The 26,792-nt window shown below is 35.3% G+C and overlaps 1 long non-coding RNA gene across 1 annotated transcript; it reads left to right on the top strand.

Annotated features, from left to right (window-relative positions):
* Positions 1–13,040: 13,040 nt before the first annotated feature.
* LOC137853096 (uncharacterized) lies at positions 13,041–26,297 on the top strand. The gene is made up of 4 exons (XR_011094238.1): positions 13,041–13,125; positions 14,394–14,440; positions 21,746–21,836; positions 24,553–26,297. It is a non-coding gene; the product is annotated as an uncharacterized lncRNA (long non-coding RNA).
* Positions 26,298–26,792: the final 495 nt, after the last annotated feature.

Genomic DNA, 26,792 nt, shown 5'->3' with positions numbered 1-26,792 from the left:
TGCATATACATATACATATACATATGCATATGCATATGCATATGCATACATATATATATATATATATATATATATTCTCCAGAGAAGCTCTTTAAACCTCATTCTGGCTGTAAGGAACCAATCTGAGAAGTATAGGAAGTTGTTCTTTGTCCTCTTCTCATGACTCTTTGAGGATGATCCTGCTCGACGAGAAGTAACAGTAGTTCCAAGTGATGTTTCAGTGTAAATTATATGAGATCAGGAACTGAAGATTTAAGAAGGTATCCCTGGATTCATTTTGGAGATGGATCTTTTTCTGTTTTTAGTCCAGTGGTATCTGAGCTGGATGTTTGGAGGCACAGGTTTTACATATATGGAGTCTTTTCAAAATGTGTAGCCTTGGTGATTTTATTACACCACATGATCCTGTAACATTCAGGTATATCTTCTTAGGTGGGTCACCATGAAAATATGTGCCTAATTTCAGTAATCAAAGACATGTTATATGAATATATCTGTATCTGAGATTTGTAGTGATGTACCTAGATATGACTTTTAAGCCCTGTCCTGTAAGCTGCTAGCCTTTTACTTCCTTCCTTTTCATGGCGTAGAATATATACGTCTGATCTAATGATGATTCATATCCCTCGTATCCTTGGAATAGTTAAAACATTCCTTCTTATCGGTCCTGTCTCTTCTGAATAGATTTTTCATTAGTATAATTTTACTCCTGTATCACTCATCTTGTGTGTTACTAAATTTATTTTTCTGATTACTTTAATAAATAATGGTATTAATATCATCATCTCTGTTAATCATCAGAATTTTTCCTTTATTAAATACTTGCAGATATTATGTGTGCAATGAAGCATTATTTAAACAATTCAGAATTATCATTACAACATGTTTCCAGCTTTCTGAAATTTACCTTTCTGAAATACTGATAACACATGTATTAATCCACAAAACATATTTTTGCAAATTATAAAAATAATTTTATCATGGACATGCAGAATCACATTATTATTATTACTAGTTGTTTTTTTTTTTCTCATGGAAGTGCATCTTTAATAAGTTTATTTTAAAATATTTCTAAGATATCAAATCTTTATATTTGAGTGCTATTTTCTATTTTTTGTTTTTTGATCTTTTTTTTAAGCAAGTCAGGGATGCTTTAGTAAAGTCCTGCTGTCACAGGACTTTAAAAAAAAAAATCTCATCTTATGATTTAAAGAGCATTTTCTGTTGTTCTTTCTTTGTGACTGATCCATATTAATCACCTGTGTTGTAGTCAGGAAATCAACCCCTAAATATTCCATGATCTAGATTTCTGAAATGTTAATACCTCAGCAAACAAACTATGATAATTTTCATGTGGAGTACAGTCTCCCAGTTCTAAAGTAGGGAATGTCTACAAAATAACAGTTTTGTGAGAGATACTGCCTAATTATGGTACCTAATAATTAGGTACCTAAACCTAATTATTAGATTTCTTGATGAATAAATGATATGGCAACCCCTGATCTAAGTCAAAACAATGACTTTCATATTTATTCCAGAATTATAAATGTGCTACTATTCCTAGGATATATTAAAATTTTAAATTTCCAATGTGCAAATCTCTTACACAATCAAGCCCTCCATAGTCTTAATTCTATCATCACACTAGTTTTTAGTAGTGCTTCAGTTTATTATTTCTAAATGTCTTTTCCTAGGTACAAAACAGGACATACAGGCTTTATCTTCCAAACATTCAGACTTTGTCATGAGTTTGTCAACCCTATAGGTTTTGAAATCCAAAATGTATATCCTCAGAATCCCACATCATTAGTCATATAACTCTAAATATTCTTCCCTATACTTGCTTCTTGATATGGTGAGAACTGCTCAGTAGTTGACAATATGAAGCATCAAGATATGTGACGCATTCACCATCCACAGGTCCTCACCTGACCACAATCCTGGGGCACACCCAGCAGATCAACACTGTGCAGGGGAGACCTGTAGCCACATGTCTTTAATCCATGCTTAAACTCCATGCTACAGATTATGATAGACTACTCATCTAGGATATGAAGACCCATATTTCTCTCCTGTCTTTAAAAAAGACAAGCTTTCTCCCACTTCTCTCATGAATTTTAGTCAACATAGATTGGAAGGACTGCAGTAGAATTCTCTGAATTCCCTCTTTGGGATTCTTTAAGTTCCTTTTAACATTGCTCCCCTTTATTAAACAGACTGTACACTCCTGATCCAGAGGAAAAGGGAGATAAGATAACCTAGCTGGTATCACACATAACCTGGAATATCCACATCCACTTTCTGGTGCCAGCATACATTTATAGCTGAGTCTTCTAAATGCTGAGCGTGTGCTGTTCTACAGGTTAAGAGAAAAGTGTTATTTTTATTTATTTTGTTTTCTCATAAAAATAATAATTTAAAAAAATGAGCATTTTGTTGCAGAAGGACACTCAGGGTGGTGAATACTGACTGGAAAGAAGTCTTTTTTTTTTTTTTCTTTTCTTTTTTCTTTTTTCTTTTTTCTTTTTTCTTTTTTTTGTCTTTTTTTTTTTTTTTTTTTGCCTGCCTTCCTTCCTTCCTTCCTTCCTTCCTTCCTTCCTTCCTTCTTTCCTTCCTTCTTTCCTTTCTTCCTTCCTTCCTTCCTTCCTTCCTTCCTTCCTTCCTTCCTTCCTTCCTTCCTTCCTTCCTTCCTTCCTTCCTTCCTTCCTTCCTTCCTTCCACAGTGAAATCATATTAATGGGTGAATTTTCTATTGGCTGGGCTATATAGACCTCTAGTTGCAACAGTTTATTATCTATATACATTGCCTTCAAAATGAAAAGCAGATTGATTTGAGGAGTGTTCAAGTACCTGTATATGAAGAGCTCTGTCTATATAAGACCTAAGAGAGGTACTAGCTCAGGATCTCTATGGCAGTATAGTCATTTCATATGGTATTGCTTTTAGGCAAAGTAAACATATTTACAGTGCCTTGGAGCTTGAACAACAAAGCACTGCAAGGAAAAAAATACCATAAATCACCCCATATATAATTCACAGTGTTCAGGCACCTAATGAGGCCTAACATTTGCATTGGACAAAAATGTATCTAAAAATTTTGCACTGCAATTTTGAGAGATTAAGGTATCTTTGTCCATGTATAGATCCTGCCTCAAGCTGTCTTAAGAGTGGCAGGTGAAACTGTATGAAGTATATTAGAGGTGGATGGAAAGCTAGAGAAAGAGGGCTGTTTTTCTCTCAGAGTTCAAAACACTGCTCTAGACATCGGACTAAACTGCAGTCATCCCTGTTTGCAAATCCTCAGTGGGGGGAAAAAAATCATTCTGTGAATCTGAGCAGCAAGTATTCAATAGATACATGATTTAAAAGCTTCATGGGGGACAGGAAACTCTAACTGCAAAAAGCTTTTTGTTACTGAGGATTTTAGTCTCAGCTACCGATGATTCTGATAATAATACTTATTTGGTGTTATTTGTTAGATTATTTTTAATAAATTACAATAAATACGAGAAGAAAACATTTGTGGAAGTCAATTAAATGAAATACGTGAATTCATTGTCTTCAGAGGATGGGTAGTTCTTACATTCAAGTGTTTGAAAATGCCCACAAGTGTTAGAAGCAGTGATTTGAAATGCTGCATGACATTTACAAAGAACAAATAGCAAGTGCCATTAATGTAATCAGCTTGTTGAGAGGATAACCCATTTCTCAATGGTAAAAGAATCCTTGTTGGACTTGTCATCAAAATTTTGTTGTACAATATTTGTAATTTAGAATAAACTAGATGTCTGTTTTCTTTCTCTAGAAAATGGAGAGAGAAAATCAGCCTAGTGGGGTGATTTGTCAGTTCCCAAAATAACTGTTCCAGGAAGGTGCATCATCCTACAGGATTTTTCTTCATTGCAAGTGGAGGTGTTAGATCTGAAAGGCTTCAGTCATAGATTTGTCTTCAGTGGTCAAAACATCTGCATACAGAACATCTTTGTGGGCTTTTTAGTCATCTCTCTGGTCTGTTATTTTGCTTCTGTTTCTAGTCCTTCCCACACACTGTGCAGGGAAGTTAAGTTGTGCAGCAATGGGGACTAGACCTTTGGATTACAGCGTCTGCTTTTTTCTGTCTAAGTTACTCAGTGAGTCTAGGCTTGAGTGGTAAACATAATGCTCATGAGGTCATACTTTACTAGGTGCAATACTACTTCGCTTGCCTGTACATAGTTTGGTGAGCATAAAATGATTTGTCCTAAGTCACCTTTACCACTTGCTCAAAGGTGACTGAATCCCTTCCATTAAAGCAATTATTCATAGTTACAATATCCCTGAGATACTGAAGCTTAAAATGAATTACAAACACACACAATTTGTTTAGTCCAATCCTAGTCCACATGTCAGGAATGGGAAATTCAGTAACACTATGAAAAAATCTTTTACTGATGATCAGTAAACCTATGACAGAGATGACAAAAGACCTTTGAATACCTGTTCTGACTAGAGTAGCTTTATTTACTGAGTTTCATTTCAGTCAAAAATTAAGCAGAGGTACATGTATTATCTTCAACTCTCAGATGCACTAATTCATTTATTTGAAAAGTGTTCTCATTTCTTGGTTTAAAATGTTGCCCCTATGACAGAACTAAAGTGTAATGTACTGAGACCAGCATGGAGAGCAGAGAAGACAGACAATTTTGAATCTAAATTTGATTCTGGTCTGACCAACTTATATATAAAGGCATAACTTAACAGTAATGCATCCAAATGAAGAAAGTTCTGACACTAGCTGAATTGAAACTCAATTTCTCAGGTTGATCTAGGAAAAAAGAATCCATTAATTCCAAATAACCCTTTGATAGGGACTTCCTATCTTTTTGTTCAAAGGTACCATCCATCTCTATCAGATTAGCATTTGCAGAGGTTATATGCAGTTAGTGAAAGGATTGATTGTAGCTACTCTGTAATACTTATTACAGTTTACTAAATCTGTCATAGTTAAGAAAAAAAAAAAAAAGAAAAAAAAAAAGTCAGATGACCTTGTCCCACAGCTGATATTCCTGACATAGCCATGTCCTAGCATCAAACCCAGAACACGGAAAATTATAAGCTTTCTTACCTAACTAGATTCAATGTCTCTTATCTTAACTTTTGCTTGGGAACACACTTGGTTGCTATTGAGTGTGGATAAAACACAGAATCACAGAATGGTTAAGGTTGGAAGTGACCTCTCTGGAGGTCATTTGGTTCAAGCTTGCTTAAGTAGGGTCACCTAGAACACAATGCCCAGGGCCATGTCCAGGCAGCCTTTGATGAGGAAAAAGACTATGCAATCTCTCTAGGCAATCTATGCCATTGCATCATTACCCACAGTAAAGAGCTTCCTGATGTTTAGACAGAACTTCCTGTGTTCCAGTTTGTGCCCGTTGCCTCCTGTCCAGGAGCACCACTGAAAAGAGCCTTGCTCCATTGTCTTTGCATTTCCCTTGAGGTACTTATACACCTTGAGAAGATCCCTTGCTCTTGAGCCTCCTCTTTTCCAGAAGGAACAGTGCGAGCTCTCTCAACATCTCCTCAGAGGAGAGGTAGTCCAGTCCCTCAATCACCTTGGTGGTCCTATACTGAACCCTTGCCAGTACGGTTCAATTTCTCTTGTACTGGGGAGTCCAAAACTGGACACACTACTCCAGCCTCATCAATGTTGAGTAGAGTGGAAAAATCACCTCTCTTGACCTGCTGGCAACACTTTGCCTAATGCAGCCAAGAACACCATTAGCCTTCTTATCAGCAAGAGTGCATTGTTGACTCATATTTGACTCATCTATCACTATCATGTCTACTAAGGCTCCTAGGTCCTTTTCTGCAGACCTACTTTTCAACTGGATGCCCCCAGCATGTCCTGGTGCCTGGCGTTCTTCCTCTCCAGGTCCAGGATGATGCACTTCTCCTTGTTGAACATCATGAGATTCTTGTCAGCCCCCCTCTCCAGTTTGTCAGGGTTCCAGGATGGCTTCACAGTCCCCAGTATTTGTGTCATCCACACATTTACTGAGGGTGCACTCTATCCCATGATCCAAATCATTAATAAAAATGTTAAACAGAACTGAACCCAGTGCTAACCCCTGGGGTACTCTTTTCATTGCAGCCTCTGACTAGATTTTGTGCCTCTGGGTCTGGCTGTTCTGCCAATTTTTGATCCACCTCCCTGTCTGCTAATACAGCCTGTACCTCAACAGCTTCTCTATCAAGCTCAGATCCTTTCTAGTAACTACCTATGAACGTATTCCAGCCTTCTCTAAGTGCATGGTAACTCATTCCTTGGTGAAAAGAGATGAGTTATTTCAGAGTTGCTGAGGAACAAGTGTTTGAACACTGGAAGTTACCAAGGGAACTAACTGACAGTTTTTAGCTTAGTTTATAGTACATTAACTTGCCTGGAGGACTATTTCTTAAGCAATAATAAAAATAATAGTACACGCTTAAATTCACCTCCTTTCATGCTTCTGGCAGGTTTCCCTTTGTGCTTCTATTCTGATACTTGCTTGTAGGATCAGTATTATCCTGCTTTCTTAACTTTGATCTTTTTGACATTTCAGCAGGATTAGAAGTATATGCAATTCCAGTTGCTCATGCTCAAAAATAAGGGAATTCAGATTCAAACAAATGTAAAGATGGTTTGCAGGGATTCCATCCCCTCCACCCCCACCCTCCTGTTCCATTTGATGTATTTACACAGGAACATCAAATAGATGCTGCTTTTTTGCAGCCACAGCGACTATCTCAGTGGTTGGGCCATTTAGCCAGCAGATGAGAGCCCCTGATTTCAATCCCATCTCTGTTTGAGGCAGCTTTGCTAGTATAGTATGAACAAATCTTTATCCACAAAGCTACAATAAGATATGTTTTTCCCAATAGTCCACTTTACAAGAAATTTTGTTAACAAAATAACCATTTTTTCTCCATTCTGCAACTCACTTGCCCTGCCTTGAACCAGCCTTCTGTTGATCTAGCCTACCTTAACAGTAGCAAAATAAGTACAGGTCAGACCATTTTTTTTTTTGCAATTGCTTTCAGTGTTATGTTCCTTCCTTCTCTAGGGAATACAAACATGGACAAAAGGTCATGCTACTTCTCCATAAGCAATATCCTGTTCAAATAAACCAAGGTCTTTTTACTTAAACTACTTCCTGATGTCTCATTCTTAGAGAGGGAAATACTCATCCTAGGATTTTATTATTTATCTTTCCCTGTATAGACTATTTTCCAAATTATTTCACTGTTTCTTGAGTTTTCACATCTCCAAACCACAATGAGCCACTATGACAGTGCAAGAAAATAATAAATAAATAAAAATCCTGAAATCTCTGTATCTTCTATGCTTTGTTACACTTCACTATTCAAGCCTTTCTCTATTTGAATATACTTCAGCTATGAAAGAAATATGATAGTGCTTCTGCTATGAAATACTTGGTTACTGCAATAACCCACCTGGTATTTTATTCAAATTCTTCAGCTATGAAAATTTGCTGCTGCAAATATACTTCACTCAAAACCTCTGTAAAAACGTTTTGCACTCTCTTTTGCTGCTCTTGACTCTTCCTATTTCAGCATGTTCACTGTAAGGTTGCTGGCTTTTGTGCACTCTGATTCATCTCTTTTGCTATTGCTTTCTATGGCAAACTTTCCTCCTAGGCACCACAATGAATTGGAAAATACAGCATGCAAAATAACTCCACCCATATACCTAAGAATAAATAATACTAAGTCTAAGCAAATGATGGGTCTTGACCATTGCTTTATACTCTATGAATTGTCCCTCATGTTCTGATCCCCATCTGCTATTTGCTCCTTTTGTATGCTGACTGTCAGGTCTTGGGTTCAGGGATCACTTTTCATTATGCATGACTGTGCCCAGCAGAATAGAGTATGAGTGAGATTGTGTATTGCAAGTAAACAGCACCTTAATGGGAGTGTGGATAACAGAGCATTAGCTCCTCCTGTTATGAAAGATGCTTCTGTGGTCGTCATTTTCACACAGGAAGATCCCACACTGCTTGCTTTGGAAGAAGACTACTCTCAAGCTTTTGTTTTGTTTAAAGACAGAGTTGTAGAGCTGAACTCAATGCAACAAAGAACCATTTTGTTACCCCACTTATTGCCCTTAAAAGACCAGGACAGAAGCATAAGTACCCTTTATGATCTCTTTTCCAAGAGAAAAATAACTCATTTTTTTTTTTCTGAAAAATAAGGCCCTGATGTTTCGTCTTTTGTTTCTGGTAAGCAGAGACCTTTCAGCCTACCAGACGTAGGATGGTCTCTGGCAGGAGCTGCTAGGTCACAGGTTCTGATAGGGCTTCTCTCCTAGATTTATTGGTTGGCAGAGATACATGCAGCATTTTCCATAAAATATGGAAAAGTCTTGTTTTCTTGGACATGTGTAGGAAGATGAATTTCGATCTACATTTCACACTTCTGTTGGTCTTAAGATCTTGTACAGCTGTTCTGTTAGTGGACTGATTTAACATCATGTATTATAGTGCCCGGAGTTTTTCTAGCAGTGCTTATCAACCATGAACAAATATAAGGCTCATCCACATACAGTAGTCTGATCAAAACATATATTATAATAGAAAAATAGTCACGGTTTGCTTAGAAACACATATTTTATTTTATTTTATTTTATTTTATTTTATTTTATTTTATTTTATTTTATTTTATTTTATTTTATTTTATTTTTAAAAAACATTAAGCTTGAAGCATCAAAGAAATCTGGACATGTAATAATACATGAAGTCTGTTATCACCTGTTTTCAATGCACCTAAATATGACAGTGAATGTCAGGCAAACTTAAGAGATTCAAAAATGAATTACAGCTCTAGAGAAGAGAACAATAAAATATATTTTCTTTACCCTTTTTATCCAAGTTTTAGAACAAGACCTACATGAGTAGGTTTAGCAGCATTTCCTTTACCATTTCTCTTCATGAATACATGAATACATCATAAGCTCTCTCTTGCTTTTCTCTTCAGAAATGTGAACAGATCACATAGCTGAGAGGAGAAAGAAATAGTTGAATGGATAACTTGGCATTCATCGTAAGACACGTGTGGATATATTTGACATTGCTATACTAACTCCTCTGAAAGGAAGAATTCTTTGACAGAAACAAATGGGTCTGGGAAAAATTCTACTTCATGGATGTATGGCAATCCTCAGACAACCATAACTGGAATAGGTGTTATAGCAACAGTCACATACTGTTTGTATGTGCCTGGTAGGAAGACCTTCAGGTTTTGATATGAGGAAGACACTGCTGTCATGTTGGAAGTGACTAAGGTTTTAAGGGTTCCTCCCCACTTTCTGTCAGAAAGACAGTAGACAATTGAACTAGTTTAAGCTCATTTTTTGGCTTTGGTTCTGACTAGGGGTTCAAAGCTGGGTTACCTATGTTACTGGGGACAGCCAAGACACAAGGAATCATCTTTCTTAAAAAACAAACTTTAATCTGGCACAAAGATATCGGCATTAAAATTGCATTAAATATTCAAAATCACAATAATCTCTCACCTATCAGAAGTTTCACTGGCATGGCCTCTTCCTTTCAGAGTGCCTCACAGCTTACATCTTTTCAGCAATATTCAGGTTGTTTTTTCTTAGTTACATGTTCCCAATCACAATACTTTTTCTTTTCCTTTTCACTTTTTGTTGTTGTTCAGTTTTCCTACACACTTTTTCTTATTTTATTTAATACTGTTTTAAATATCCCCTGTCTTGCTGTTAGTGCCCTGAGGGTCCTGCTGTGCAAATTGGTCCTTTAAGTGGAGGCACTTCATGTAAGTGACTAACAGCCACCCCTGGCGAGATACTTAAAGAAACAATTGAACTAAACCATACCTCTTGCTTTGAAGAAAAATTAGACAGAAACGAAAAGAAAAAAAAAAAGAAAGAAAAAAAAAAGACTCCAGGTAACAAGTGTTTATAATTCAAGCTTCATAGAAAGTACAAAAATGTGTAAAGACTTCAAGGCCTATAAAACTGCAAGAGTTTTTTCACAATTAAGGGAAAAGGTTTAATCTTTATTTGGGAACCTGGGTTCAATGTCAGTGAAGTCTTACAGCATTATTAAAATTGTATGACTCCTAAAATGTCTGCCATGTCATCCTTAAAGTTATTCTGTAATTATCCTGTTCTATCCTACTTGGCATAGTCATTAAAGTCAATTTAATTTCGATATTTTAATGCCCTTATCCTCCAGGACAGACAACAGAATTGTGTTTCTAATTCTGGATTGTTCATGGCTGCTTGGGACCTTTTTGAGAAAACTGATTTTCATTAGTAAAGACCAGTTCAACAAACTTCAGACTGACATTTCTGACATTTTCTCAGGAAGATTTTGAATTTAATTTCCATTAAGAGCAGGTTCTTAGAAATAGTTTTTTTGTTTGTTTTTTTTTTTTTTTTCAGGTCAAAAAGAGGTAAACTGTATACTGGTGAGTGGGATCATTGTCTCCAATGTTTGTCATTTGAACATCAAATCCATAATCTGAAATTAACACGATATTAATGGTTACTTTATGATGACTTTTTTTTTTTTTTTTTTTTTTTTTTTTTTTTCCCGAGTACCCCTGTATTTACCCTGTTGTGATATTAGGCAATGTTGTTTTGTATATGGCTCAGAAATTAGAGTACTTCATTATCCTAGTTCTAAGGTTGAGCTAGATGATCTTAGAGGTCTTTTCCAACCTAAATGCCTCTATGATTCTAAAGGAAGATCTCCTTTTATCTCTCATATTATTAAGTGTCCCATCTCCTTTTTTCCTGTGTCACTTAGTATACCAGGCCTTTAAGAAGTGCAGACTTTGCAACTTGAAATGTTTTCTTAAAGTAGGCAGAGCATGACCATAGTTTCCTTTAGTTTTTATAGGTACAAGGATAAGATTTGATTCTTATGAATTCAGATTTACATATCTTGAGTCCCACTGTATTTCTATTGAACTGTCAAGCTCTCATTCTTGAGGTTAATTCAGTTATCTAATTAAAGTCATCCCGTTATGATGAAAACCAGGTTTTTCTCCTCTGAGGTAAAATCCCGTCTGCATTGCAATTTGTGGGGAAAGCCATTACAGACTTAAGCAGAGCTGTGATGTCATATCTAATTATAAATCATTACTTTAAAGTTATATACTAGACTCATAGAATCGTAGAATTGCTTGGGTTTGACTAGATCCAACCCCCCTGCAGGAACAGGGACACCTCCCACTAGACTGGGTTGTTTAAAGCCCCATCCAGCCTGGCCACGAACACTTCCAGGGATGGGGCATCCACAGTTTCTCTGGGCAACCTGTGCTAGTTTTTTAGTTTAAAACCATTACCCCTTTTACTATCACTATATTTACTCATAAAGAATATCTCCCAATAAAAGAATAGTATCTCTCATAAAAATTAGTGGTTTAGTTTGTTTGTTTGTTAAGGATAGTGTAGGAACTATCCCTGGACAAAATTACTATAGAGTAGCCACATTTGCAAAAAGAAGAAATCATTTTGTTTTGTAGGTGATATTATATGTTAATATAATATTGTATAAAACACATATAACATGAAAATAAAATTTGCTTTTTACCCTCCATTTCTCAAACCAGAGGAATAAATACTTTTCTCTACAGCTTTAAGTGCTAACTAATCATCAATTGCCAATCTGTTTACAATTTTTCTGCCAATATGAATATGTAGTTCATATCATTTTTCCATTTCATTTCTAGCATAAAAAAGAAGAAAAAATATAGCAATAAAAATAATATTAATGGATAGAAGAAAGCATAAAAGAAAGGTCTATAGTAATTATGGGCAGCTTGCTAGCAATATAGCAAATAGACTGTGATTTATGTGGCTGAAGTTAAGATACACTTTCAATATTCTTCATAGTACTATGAAGATGATAAATGAACTGTTTTGCTGTTGCAATATTAGTAAATGTACACAGCTAGGGTAAAATCTGCTCCTCTGATTCACTCTGGAGATAAAGGCATGAATAACTATGGCCATTTTGACATCACAGAAGAGCTGTTGTATTATTTCCCTGTAAACAGGAACCCAAACTTATTTTTGTTCTCAGCCACCTGTTTTCTGTCTAAATGAGTCCAAGATTCTACACAACTTCCTGAAATTCGTATCTGAGGAGTGCATAGTAGGCAAACTGCAGTTTATGAGAAATGAAGCTAGTTTGTATATTTTTATTTTATTTATCTGATATAAATAACAATACTTCTATACAAGTTTGAAACTTACATTTTAAAATAAGGAAAACAAGGTTGATTTAATTCACATCTTTTTATGCTGAATTCTTTGCTCATTTTTAAGGCTCATTGATCTGAAGAAAAGCTGAAAAATAGTAAAAACATGTTTTTAACCATTCATAATAAATGTATATTTTCTAGAATACTAATTTGGGGAAAATCCAATAATGCCTTTTAAAAATGAAGCTATATTGTGATTTAGATATATTAAAAATTGTAAACCATATTCTGGTGTTTGCCTGACATAAATTAAGATAAAAGAAAAAAAAATAACTGGAGAAGAAAAAGAAGCAATGTTGGAGTGATTTATTATAATGCCACTAAAAAAAAGTGATAAGGAAGTTATGTAGTAAATATTTCTTTTTCTGTGTGTGTGTGTTATTTCTATATATATATATATATAGTTACATAGAGAGAGAGGGAGAGAGAGCTAGCTCAGAAATGGATTTGGCAAAAGTTAGTAAAAAAATATCAAATGAGGAAGTCACTTCAACTAAAGTAACAAAATATTTTTTCTCAAAATATTTGCTTGTTTTGAATTTGCTACTGGTCAAAAATGTGGGTGTCTGATCACAGATTACTTTAGCAAGTTAGTTTGAGGAACAATTGAGGAGCAAGACAGACTCAACATTTTTAATTGATCTTGAGATTTAATTTAAATATGCTGACAACCAGTTGGTTGTCTTACTTACAGTATTGGTTGGCTTACTTATTATTATTGTGTCTGCAATGCATGTGACTGAAATATTTATTGTACTTGAAGGATCATGGGAAAATTGTTTGCAAATTTTGAGGAAGAGGCAAGACCAAGACAGAATTTGTGTAGACAAAGACTTTTGAGCTTTGGTGAGTGCAAATAATGGAGTACAAGTGGGCCCCATTTTGAATATTTTGCTGCAGTACAATGCAGTACAGAGCAATATTAGCTCAATAACTTGTACCCAAGTGTACTGCTGTTCTTGCTTCTATCACAGGAACAAGGCAGCTAGCTTAGGCATCTGCATGACTTTATGCTCCAGATGCTGGTGACTGAAATAGGTCCCTTGTTGTCTCTTCTAAAACCACTTAGGATATTGAAACTCCTCATACACACCTGGGATTAAGTCCTTAACTTGAGGTAATGTGAAAGCATTGATTTGACAAAGTCATTGTCATTTAAAACAGATTTATTTATTTTTTCAATAAAATTATGTCATAACTCTTGTTTCTGCAATGAGCTTGGATAATTAGATGTTTCAGGCACATTTAAAATCAGGTAACTCAAAGATAATCAAGCTGTGGACAAAGATTTCTGCTTCTTTTCATCCTGAATTTCAGTTTCTTCCCCCTAAAAACTGCTTCTGAACAGTTCCATTTAACCAAATGTTGTGGATGCTTATAGGATAAATTGCAGAAGATGAATGAAAAGCAGTGAATATTAGCAACAGAAAGAATCAGCAAAAAATACAATGATGGGGCTTCCCAGTGAGATCAGATATAAAAGGAAAAAATGTGTATCATTTTCTTCTGTAGCCAGAAAATAAATGTAATTCAGATAAACTAATGCTGATGGAATTTATTTTGTTATCATATAATTTTATTTTATTTTACTTTATTTTAATTTATTTTATTTTTTAAATCAGAACTGTGTACTTATGCATTTGCTATTTTATTTTTTACTCTTGCAAAGAGTGCATGCCAGGTCCTGCAACTGAAAATATGGGAACTGTGGTCCCCTCATTAGAGCTGCCAGATGCCTCTTCTCCTGGTCAGGTGGTGGGGAAGCTTCCATGCGGGGATTATGCCTAGTCCTGAAAAAAAAAATAAAGTAGAAATAGATAGATAGTAGATGATAGAAATGTATACACAGACATGTATACACGTCTATGAATACGTGTATATATATAAATAAATTCATGTAGCTGAAGACATATATAAAATGATTTATTTTAGCTATGGATTTTTGGATATTTGTGCTCAAAAAGCTGCTAGAAATTGGTCTTCATTGTTAGCTAATTCATTACGAGAATACTGTACTTTTTCTAAGGAATATACAATATATGTTACTAAGGAAAAATCTGTCTGAATCCATTGAAATATGTTTTTTGTTTGTATGTTTGTTTGTTTTTCTGTAGTTCAATTGCAAACAGAGAGTACCAAGTCCTAGCCAGTTTGAGTGCAGGTAAGTAAATTATAGCAGACCGTAACTAATATTTTTTTGTCTATGTCTGGAACCCAGTTGTTGAACCATAAGTATTATGAATAGATTTCTGTGTCTATTAAGGCACTATCAACCCTCTCTTATGCAGTGTGTATGTTGTTATGATTTTATATAGTTGGTATGAGATTACAGTTCAGAGAAAAAGAGACAGCCATGGCAGCACAACATTTTAGCATAAGGATTACCACTGAAGATGTCTCAATATTGGGTTCTGGGTCAATTCAAACTTATTCACTGGGTATGGAATATGCAAACAGCATCTGTCAACTAATAAAAAAGAATAATAATAAAAGATGTAAACATCTTGCACAGAAGCCTGAATATGGGCCTAAACTCTATGGAAGTTTAGATAGGAGAAAGATGATATATGACATAATGATATAAAAAATGACATAAATGATAGACAGGACAAATGATTAGTGTAAGTCCCCTATGAGGTAGAAATGATATTGAAAGCTCATGTCTTTACTCTTCTTTTGGATGTTAGGTGCTGTGACAATTTATTTCAAAGCCTTTTATTTCCAGTTAGTGGAATGGTGGGAGGTAATGATGATTATCACTAAACTTAGTGGCTCGGGAGTTGAAAGGTGCTCAGAGTTGAAGAACACTTTCTTAAAAAAATGTTAAATTAGGTTCTAAATATCCAGTAGGGCCAGCTCATCAACTGAAGATTTTCAGGTTGCTATTTCTAGCTATTCTCAAAAGTGATTGATCATTGTCTCTAGCTTAATTGTCTATTTATAAATAAAGAAGAGATTTTCAAAATTACTATGTTTCACTTTGGATTGTATAGGCATTTTAGGCATTTGTTTTTCTTTCCTTAGGAGTCTAAAATTTAAGAATCCTGGTTTCTGAGAAGTTTTGTCTTCTCCACAGTCTGCAATAGCTTATCAGATTTTACATGAAGAACAGTTTCATTATGAAGTTCTTATAAAGCAAATTACATAAATAAATAAATAAATGGATTTGGCATTTTTAGCACTTATTTCAAAGGCCTGTTTGAAGGTCTGCACTCCATGCCAGTCACAGACATGACTGATAGGAACTGAACAAAGATGGAAGTGATTTCAGTGATGACTATGGCCTTACAATCAAATCAGTTTTCCTTCAGTTGCATAAATGTCTGTTCCAATATTAAATTTCTGTAGGAATCGTAGCAAATCCTAGGTTCACAAAGTAATTCTAACCTAGAACCTTCCTTTTTTTTTCTGCTTTTTGCCTTTGTGCTGCACCATTCTCCTCACCTGTTCATCAGATGTCTGTAGTTATTTCTTAGATGCTGACCTTGAAATACAGATCACCAGAACACACTTCATCAGTGCCCTTCATTATGTGAGTTTATTCCTGTACAAAGCCCACAGATAAGCCATTGACAAAAGGTTCTGCAACCCAATAATTCTGCCATATACATTGGTATGAGAAAGTAACATAGAACTGATCCCAGAGATATGAAAAACATGTTATTCTTTTTCTAAAACTTTCCAAAGTAAGAGAAAGGATTTCAAAAATATCTTAGAATAGGATCTCAGAGGAAAGATGTTACTTTTGCAGTCATGAGTTCCACACATTGTATCACTCTGAAATGACTCGCGCAGCATCTGCTGTCCTGGCACAGGCTGTGAATCAGATGCTTTCAGTCAAGCATATGCTGATAGAAAAACCACACCTGAAAGAAAGACACTCATGATTATATTATGTTAACCACAGGGGCACTAAAAGCATCATTGAACTTTAGGTATGTATTAACAAAGTCTTTATAACAGGGTCACTTAGAGGTGTAGTATTGCTCTTTACTCTTAAAAGTGCAGGTGGACACGTTTCCATGTACTTCGTCTAATTTCAAGGCTGCAGTAGGAGTTTCTTATGTCTAACTAAGAAAATAGAATAAAATTTGAAAAAATGTTGAATAGCAAAGTAATTTTTAATAACGAAAGCAAGTTACTACTTTTGCCCTTTTGCCAGAAAATCTAATCTAACTGGACACACACTATATAAAAGAATAATAGAAACTCAGAAGCTCAAAAAAAAAAAAAAAAAAAAATAGGAAGCACAGGAAATGGAAGCAAAATTAATTTTCGAAGAGAAATAAAATAAAATAAACAATATCCAAGCAAATTTGACTTTCATGAATATAAGTCATTTCAAAGATTTGAGGATTTGAATAATGTCCTGGAGTGATTCAGGTTTCCATATTTGTAGAGAAACACCTAGGGTTTTCCTGTTTTTGTTACAGATTTAATTGCTTGCTTATATTCTTGTCTGAATGGTGATGCATTTTGTAGAATTCATTTTTAGTGAGGCCTGATGGTGTTACTTAACAAAACTTAAAGATTTTTTTCTCATTGGGGCAATAAATTTAGGTACAAATTCTGAAACTTTAACCTATTTTACCCATTTAACTGATCCTCTAACTGACTACTCTCAGACTCCTTGATACCCCAAAGATACTGAAAATCAGGCATAGTTTAATTTCATTTCCACCAGTAGTGTATTTTTACAGGTGTGTTTTTATTTTTATTTTTTTTTTACTGTTTTTGTTTGTTTGTTTGCTTGTCTTAAGTTTAGGATAAGAATACTATTGTGTGCAAGGAATTGAAGACTGTACAGAAATTTTTGTGAGACTGACCGGGCAACTCCTTCCAGATATCAACATGACAATTGTATATTTTTAGCCTGCCATTCTAGATGAATTTCCTTTCTTTTATATTATAACTCAAAATCAGGACTCTGCTGTGAAAGTCTTAGTTTTTTTATTTAGAATATTATTCTGGTACTATATATATATGAATATATATACATACGCTTTGGCTTCCATTAATTCCTCCTGAAAGAAAGTGTATTTCTTTAATGACAGCCCAGTAATGGGCACGGTAGCATTGCAGTTCTGAGCAGCACCCCAGGGCCTGATGCCACTGACCCACAGCAGGGTAAATCCAGAGCACATCAACCAAGGTGTTCACAGTCCAGACAAGTAAACAAGATTTGGTAAGCAAACACACATTTTGTGTTCATTCTGTTGTCATCTCCTATTGAAAATAATATTAGGTAATAGAATCTGCCATAATTCCTCTGCTTAGTCTCCCTGAAATGGAGATCAATGAATTTTAGCCAGGAACTTGTCAACTTAAGAATATAAGAACTGCTGTCAGGACTCTTTCTGCAAAGTTCCTCTTACTTTAGCAGCTGTTTCAAACTTTTCACTGAAATAAGCCTACTTTTCATGCTAATTGCAGCCTGCAGCTCATTATTTTCAGGGTTGTTTAAAATAGGCTGCAGTTATATAAAAGGGTCATTTTGAAGGAGGAGATATTTTCTATACTCTCTGCCTCACTATTCCCAATTATTTTGTTGTCATTGTAATTAGTTATTACTCAGAGATAGAAAATTTGCTGCTCTTTGATCTTTTGCTTGTTTGAGGTTTTTTCTACTGCTTCAGGTGCTCTAAAAATGGTTGAAAGCATCTGGAGATGAGGGGAGACATCTTGTTCTGTCTGTTACTGCTTGTGTCTCTGTAAAGCACAGGCAATCACCTCCAAGGTTCAGAAAGCACTTGTGCCTTCTCTACCACAGCAGTAGCTATCATTTCTCACCAGTTCTCTAAAACTACATAAGATTGGATTTTGACTCTCTCCAACTGCCTAGAAGAGCATATGAGGAGAAGATTCTTTTTAATGTACCCAGTCACCACCTAAACTCTGTGTGCAATATTACACCCTGCCTTCCATGAGTGGCAGAATGATAAAAACGGATGAGCATTTAGTGTCAACAAAGAGAATAAGCCAAGCATGGAGTAGATCAGCAGCAAATTTTTAGGCTTTTGGAGCATCAGAGGGTCAGAGTAACTGTTTCTTTCCAGGAAAGGACTGTCATCCCAGGATAGGCTCTTTTAAGGCAGTGTGCTTTCCCAGGGTTTACAGGAAGGATGAGCTGCCACTTCTTGCTCTTCTTTTCCATCTCCTTGTCTGTCTCACATTAGCTTTAAACTTCAGTGATGTTGACACAAGGAAATATCAACAGCCTAACCCAGCCACACATTGCTAGCAATTACATAGTACAACAGCAACATTATAATCCTGAATTTTCCGACTGAGGCAACTGCTTAAAACAGGACATGAAATGTCATAACTGACTAAATGGAGAAATGGCTTATGCTCATAGTTTTTTTTATGTCATTTTTTTGAAAGTATGCATGGGCAGCAGACATACAAGAGTGGTGAGAAATATGAAACAAATGGGAGAAACTCAAAAGCTTGGAAGAGAGGGAGCCACAAGATATAGTGCCCATTGACAAAGCATTACAGGACTAATTCTTGCAACCCTCCCACTGACATAAGTGGACCTGGTTGACAGTAGCCAGTAATAAATGCATCTGTTAAGACAGAGTGGGAGTGGACCACCTGCATCTCTTTTGTGTTGGCACAGTGGTGAAAGCAAAGACTTCAAATATAAATTGGTAACTCTCTTTAAAATTAGCTATATTATTTAGCCTTTCTCCATTGAGAAAGAAAATGGTTGCTTGTGAGAAATGCTGAAGCCTTGAGGGGAAAGTAAGAAGTTTTTTATTTTAAAGGGGAAAGGTTCTGGGTCACAAGTAATGGAGACAGAGGAGTAATGGATCAGGAAACAAAAATAAAAAGTAAAATAAAATAAAATAAAATAAAATAAAATAAAATAAAATAAAATAAAATAAAATAAAATAAAATAAAATAAAATAAAATGATAAAGGAGAAATGAGAAATCCATAGTAGTTCCTGTTCTTTTAAGATATCTTATTGAAGAAGCACACTCCGTTCTTTTGGGATGTGATGTTATAAAAGTGCCAAAGATTTTCTTTGCCTGACACAAATATCATTACAAGACAATATCTTTAGAAATAACTAGTTGCTGTTTAAAAAATAATGAAACCCTCTAAAAAGCTAAGCTATGCTGCTTATTATTACACAAAATGCACATATTCATGTGCATATATATATGCAAAACTATAATGCAAATTTATAAATTTATTGGGGAGGGAAAAAAAATCCAATTATTTAGCATGAAATAATAAACAAAAGTACGAGACAGCTTAAAAGGTAATGCATACTTTCCTAAAATGGGGGCTGCAAACAAAAATATATAGTTAGTGTATATTTTCATACATATTTAACCCATGAGCATAAGGGTCTTGTTGGATCCAGTTCCATGCTTATCACTGAAATCCTTCTTCACATTTCCCACTACCAATCTCTCTCTATGCTAGTAGTAACCTATATCATCATCTTTCATTTACCATTTTTTTATTGATCTCCATATTCTCCTGTTTATTTCATATTAGGTGTCTTTGTAAGGTCCTGATGAATTAAACTGAATGTATCTCATCAGTAAAAAATAGTTTTCAAAGAACAACATTGAATTAATTTAGTATGGTCTATCCTTGCTAATGACATAATATATCTTATTACATTTACTTCCAACTTCTGATTCCTCTTTCAAAGTTTATCCCAAAATTTAGACAGGAAAACTGCCTTTGTGACATGTTTTCTCTTTTTTACATAAAAGTACTTGCTATTCTTTAGTCAGCTTTTTTTTTTTTTTTTCTTTCAAACTGTAGGCTATGCTCTTAGAGCTTTTGATATCTAATGAAAGCTTATTTGTTTCATGTACTTACATAAGGAAAATTACAAAACAACCCCCCCCCCCAATTAATCATCCTCAGTTTAATATGATAGAGGATTTTCAATTTAATTGATGTTATTTGGTTCTCATAAAAATAAATATCTCCATATTTATAGTGCATGCTTTTTTCTTAAAAAAAATAATAATAATAATAAAATAATAATAAATCACTTTAGATTACTGAATTATCAGGCTCATAGATATACCGAGAATCTTTAAACAGGTATTTCTATTTCTTTGTCTTCATTTCCACTGGTCACAACAGTTTTGGTCAAATGTCATAAAATCTGATGGCTGTAGACTTGAGGAGAGCCAGGTATCTGACACTCAATCCTCCAAAGCTGATTAAACACTTGTAGAAATGATAAAGCTTTCAGAAGACTTAGCAAGGTTATTTCAAACAATATGACTGGGCTCATAAAACAGCTGCTTATGCCAAACCCAATACAAAATAAAGAGTATTATAAAGATTTGACTGATCTCATGTTTAAACTGCAGCAATTCAATAGGCATTTTCTTATGTCCTTAGGCCACAGTGCTGGTGTACAGAAATTCTTGAAAATACTATACCTTTACTCAACTGCCAGCAAGTTTTTAGATAGCCAAGGGCGCTATTGATATTTTTCATGTTTCTGAAAAAATACATATTTGATTTAGAACTGGGTACTTTCTTATGAAAACGTAATAATAGCAATAGCACAAAAATATAGAATCACCTGCTTTCAAGTTGTAGTGACTTTATGTCAGCTGCTTTTGTAATCATATTTCTAAAAGTATAGAAGAAAGGAGTTTGCCTTTTGAACATTGCTGCCTGTCCTGGTTTGTTCCAGAATTCACTTCTGCCACTTTTTACAACTATCCTTTATAAGCTTAGTCATAATTTGAACTCATTTTATGGGCAAAGATCTGATCAGAGTATCCTACCCATTCAGTAAGTGCTCTAGCCTTTCCAGTATGGGATATGTAGAGTTTTATGTACTTCCTACAGACTTGTTTAATACATTTCTCACTGCATGATATTCTTTCATCTGAGCAGTTCAGACTATAAAATTGCAGCTTAAACAATTTTAGTACCTGCTGTAGGTAATGGCAGGTCTTTACCTAAAGCAGACAAGCACCCCTCCTCCTCCCCCCCCCCAAAAAAAAAAAAAAAAAAAAAAAAAAAAAAAATTACAATTACTCCTAGAGTTATAATTGAAATAACTCTTCGGTGACATACATTAATAAAAACATTGACCCACCAGCATTTAATACCTGTGACTGATTATGTATATTCTAATCAGCATTAATATAACAAATAGGAACAACTAACAGGGAATTTGAAGAGGTCAAGTGGAAAGTATATATTGCTAGGCAAAAGTCATCATTATTATATTCATCATGTTCACTTGCTGCAATGGAAGTACCTCATTCAGAGGAGGATGTTTTGTCTGCATACCCTACCACTGTTCTTTCTGCCTGGCATTTTATCCCCCAAAACACTTTCAATTTATTTATTATTATTATTATCATTATTGTTGTTGTTATTATTATTATTATTGTTGTTTGTTGTTGTTGTTATTATTATTATTATCATTATCATTATCATTATTATTATTATTTTATCCCCAGAGGTAACTTTGAAGTCAGTGTCAGCTATTCATTACATACAGACCCCTGGTTTTGTCAACTGGACATCAGCTTTGGGGAGCTGTTTGAAGTGGTGAGCTGATATTTGTAACTGAGGCTTTGTTCTTGTTCCACCCTCAGGGTGTGTTGAGTCTCACAAGACACAGTTTAAACTGAAGATTAAAATATATTGAAATGTACAAATGTGTGTGTGCTGGGAGAGGAGGGGGAGGGAGTGAGCAAATTCTAGCAAAATTAAGAAAAAAAGATTTTTGACTTTATTCACTGTCATAAACTTTTTACATTTTGGCATTAGTCTCATGATAAATTTGGGCACTTTAACTTGAGCAGCTCCATACGTTAGCTGGGAATGTGAATTTCTCCACAAGCCCTATTGCAATACTGACTGCAATAGGAATGTAAACTCAATTTATTTGTAGACATTTATATACAGACAGCTTTAGAAGTTGTAGGCATGAACAGAATCTGACCTGTAGGACACTATTCAGTTACCAAACATCTAGTTCACAAACATCTAGTGCTTCTCAGGCACTTGAAAATTCTGCATGGAGTGACATTTAAGACACGGTGCAGAAGGGTGAGTGGAGACCATGTGGGAGTCTTGCACAATTCTCATGAGATGTCTACATTTAAACAACCAAACAGATTCTAAGTTGAAAACCAAAATTTAGCTTCACCTTTTGTGATGTGATAGACATTTTCTACACGGTCAGTTTGCCTGTTGCTTGCTCCCATTAATCGCTGCCTTCTCTATCCCTATCCCCTCTATAGTTTCATTATCTTTTTATCAGTATGTCCCATATGCAACCATTCTAATCCCCCTATCACTTCTCTGCAGGGTTTTCCACTACTTAGCCAATGTTTGTGTTGTGTTTTTTATTGGTGTTGTTTGTGGTAGATTTTTACCTTTGTGTCTCAACCTGTTAAAATTCCATTTGTAAATAAAAATCATTTTCCATTACTTATGTGAACTCACAGTTGCATCTCAATAGTATATAACTGTCTTTTTGCTCAAATATAAATTGCAATGTCTCTGACATTTTCTCTTCATTATGAAGCTAGAAGCTCAGATTCAACAAAATTTAATTTCTTACTCCTAGTTTTCTGCTATCTTGTTTTCCTGAAAATGTACTCGTTAGTCTACTGACTCATTATGTATGCCCGTAATTTGGGCATCCTATTCAACTCTGAATTTAGTGTTTTTAGATGCAAACTATGCTTGAATTTTGCATATTTTCTGTATGAAACATCTCTTAGATACCTTTTTTTTTTGTTTCATCTTTGCAAATGTCCATTCATACTCAGACATTTCATTAGAAAAGCTTTCTCTGCGCTTAGCAGATGCAGTAATCTCCTGGTCAGAGCTCTGCTGTGGCTATGGGTATCCTCCTCCCTACAGTTCATTTGCTCTTGTTATTTCATTCTTTAAATGACTCCTCTACATCCCTCTCACACTTTTCAAGGCCTCTGTCACACCCATCATCTAATCACATACAGAAAGGGGACTCTTGCCTCTCATGGGTTTGTGGTGTAAGTCTCCCCTGCCCATACTTTACATTTTCAGACAGATATCTTCAAACATTTTATCACCCTCCCAACTGGGAGGATATGCCTATAAGCATCAACAGAGCTAGATCCTTCAAAGGTGTGGTTTAAAAAACATCCATTACTGTGAAGCCTGTGAAAATATATGCAGTGGCAGTCTGCTGTGGTGCTGCTGCCAGGGCTGGCTATGCCTACTGATATTTACTCATGAATTTTTTTGTGCTCCTTGTCTGTGTCTATGCTTCTTTAGAACATATACTCTTTACACCAGGCACCTTTCCTTTGCAACAAAAAAGTCCTACTTCAGAATATCCTTATGTTTTTACAAATAATAATTTATTTAGAAGAATCTGTGTAACTTGGGGACATTCCAAGGCTTCCTCTGTCCTCATGTTGAACTATAGCAGATTGTAACATTTCCCTACTGCCAGGTAGTGATGGTTGTGTTGGCATGTGAATAAAATGCTATTTGGAAGATCTCTGTTTCACCTAGGGATCTAGCAATGGAATGTTATCCAGACAATTATTTTAATTGGAGATAATCATTTGGGAAATGGATGGATGAATTAATCAATTCCAGTTAATTGGGATAATGACATTATTTATGCTGGTCACCTTTTTTTTACCACCATTTGTAGGAAGCTTTCCAATGCAAGGCCAAATTCTTCCAGGATACATATCCACCAAGGCTATTGCAATTGAAGCATAAACGAATTTGGTGCATTGTAAGTTCAGAACAATTGGCCTCACCTACCTATTTTTAGAGAAACCATATGTGCAGCTGACCTGGGAATACTACAAATTGCTCTCTTTATTCCACTGTTGCTATCCTGTCATTAGCAATGTTGCAACGGGAGGTGGTTTTGGCACTTATTCTAACAGAAATCTATAACTTTTGTTTTGTTTGCATACTTATGCAGCTCATTACTATGTGAAAAACAATCTGCAGCTTAGCATTTGTTAATGGGATATGGAACAAGGAAACAGCAGATGGAGTATTGGGACACTGAATGCATAATAAGTTTGATCCTGAAAGTCTGTGTCTGATTTTCAGCTCAAGATGGTTGTTAAATTCCACTGCAAAGCTGAGCAGAAACCATGCCTGTGTTCAGGCACTGACGGCACACTCCTCTACATTAGACAGATTTAAGGGTCAAGCACCCAATCACCTTTTAAAAGGAAGCAAAAGACAAGATTTCGCTTTGCGATTATTTTTTTTTTCTCTCTCTCTTCCACTGCTCCAGAAAGAAGCTCTGAAAATAGGATGGCTCATTCTCCTTCAAGTAATTGAAGATAACCGGTTCTATGACAGTGTTCTACCTGTTCAAATCTTCAGCAAAAGAGAAACAGAGTTCTGAACATCTTCTTCTACTCGGCTATAAGATTAATGCTGCCTGGTACCCATTGGTTTCAGCAAACTGAGGTCAAGTAAGCAGGGCTATAAACTTTGTACTAAGATGCATCATCATTTAATGTGTTTATTATAGTAGCTTTTCATCTCTCAGAATAAGATTCTGTGCAAAATGATTTCTGTATTATCAATCTGTCCATCCTTACTTCTCTGCCATACTGAGTGGCCCTTCAAGTCTTCTGGTATAGTCCCAGATCTTTTCTCTTGCAAAGACAGAGACCAGGTCATTCTGTGACACTTTTTGTTGGATCTGGATACATCGAGCCATGGGTTCCTCTGTGACTGCAGCATGAAACAGATTTACCTGCCAGACTGCAGTTAGACAGATTTTAATAGCCCTTTACTGCCACAGAATGAAACTCTGACTCATGTAACACAGGCTTGTTTCCTATATTGTAGCCTTTGAAACAGCTGCAAAATGGCAAGGTGTGGCAAAGAGTTAACCACAACCAAATCCTAAATAGCTGCAGTGTAGTTTACTGCAAATGCTGCATGAGACAAGAACATTACAGATAAGAAATCTGCATGCTTTCAACAGCAAGATAAACTGTGATTTTAGGAAGAAAGAAAAAAAAAAAAAAAAACAACAAAAAAAAAAAAGTTGCAAAACGTTAGGACAGGCTTCAAGACTGGAATTTTTCCTAGGCTTTCGGTTTCTTCATTACAGGATGCCCCTGCATTCAGGTCTGTTCTACTGTGTGACACAAGGGAAAAGCATCATTTGTGAAATGTCAGTGTCTTGGGGTTCCCTTGATTTTGTACCAGTCTGAATTCAATTCTCCTGCCCCCCTCAGAGACATTCTAGCAAAGACAACATCTGTGACCGACAGCAGGAGCAGTTCTGAAGGGAGATAACGTTTTCAGCTAAATGGACCCAACAGGCTCCTGTGAATGTGGCTTCTGTTTTCATGTTCATATTGATCCTCTCACCAGCAGTACATAGGGTGACAGGGACCCCCAGAGTCACTGCATGAATCCCTAACAAATAAGGACTAACTCAGGAGGGACTGAACACTATTCCACACACCTGCAAACAGTATGGGTCAGGAAATGCATCCACACACTTACCAAAGACTATGGTATGCCCCAGGAAGAAAGCAGGAATAAGCTGGAGCATCATCTGCATATCAGATTTCTGGATTTTTTCAATAAAATTCCCAGATGGCAACCATCATACAAGATTCTACCTCTGCACAAATACGTGTTACACGGAAGAAAAGAATCCTCTGGACCCAATATCTGATGATTGCTTTAGCATGTGTTGAGCTGGGTAAGTGGCTGGACACCTGGGTGTATTTAATATTACTAGGAATTAAGTAGAATTAAGTCCTGCAAATACTTTTAGTTCTGAATTTATTTAAAGTAATTAACAGTCTTATTTATACAAAGTAAATATAGCTCACCTCAACCTTTGTTTTACTAAACTAAACCAAATTAATTCAGCTTCTCATAATATATTTCCAAAATAATCTTAACACTCTTGAAATGTCTAGGCGACCAGAAAAGTATGAACTATTGCAAATGAAATTTTATTAGGATTTTCTACAGCTGTACTAAAAATTTCCTGGTTTTGTTAAATAAAATAAAGCTGTATCTTCATTTTTTTTTTTTTTGCCTTTTTTATTTTATTTTAATATGGATTTTGATGAGGTCAGAATTTCACATATGATTCTAAGTGAAAAAAAAAAAATCTATTTGTGGTATGTAAACCATGTTGTAGAGTTTAATACTTTCAAAAGTTGTGGGATTTTTCTGTTGTTTTTGTTTGTTTGTTTGTTTTCTAGGAGTGCCTGGCTTAAACAAGTGGAATGAAGCATAATTTGGATATCATGAACAAACAGAAAACTGAATACCTGAATCTTGAAATAAAATACATTTCCATTAGTTTTCCCTCCTCCTAGTACATTGATGGAGCAAACATATACATTCCAATGAAAAAAAAATAATTTATGAAAATCCAAATAAAGCATACAAAACTTTACAGTAGTAATTACAGATTTCAAATTCTATTCTGTGACTGAGAAACTAATTTAGCAGTAAAAGTGCTTATGTAAACCACTCACATTCTGATAT

Source organism: Anas acuta, chromosome 3 (assembly GCF_963932015.1).
Source record: "Anas acuta chromosome 3, bAnaAcu1.1, whole genome shotgun sequence".
Taxonomy (NCBI): Eukaryota; Metazoa; Chordata; class Aves; order Anseriformes; family Anatidae; genus Anas; species Anas acuta.
This window is presented reverse-complemented; position numbering and strand designations above follow the sequence as displayed.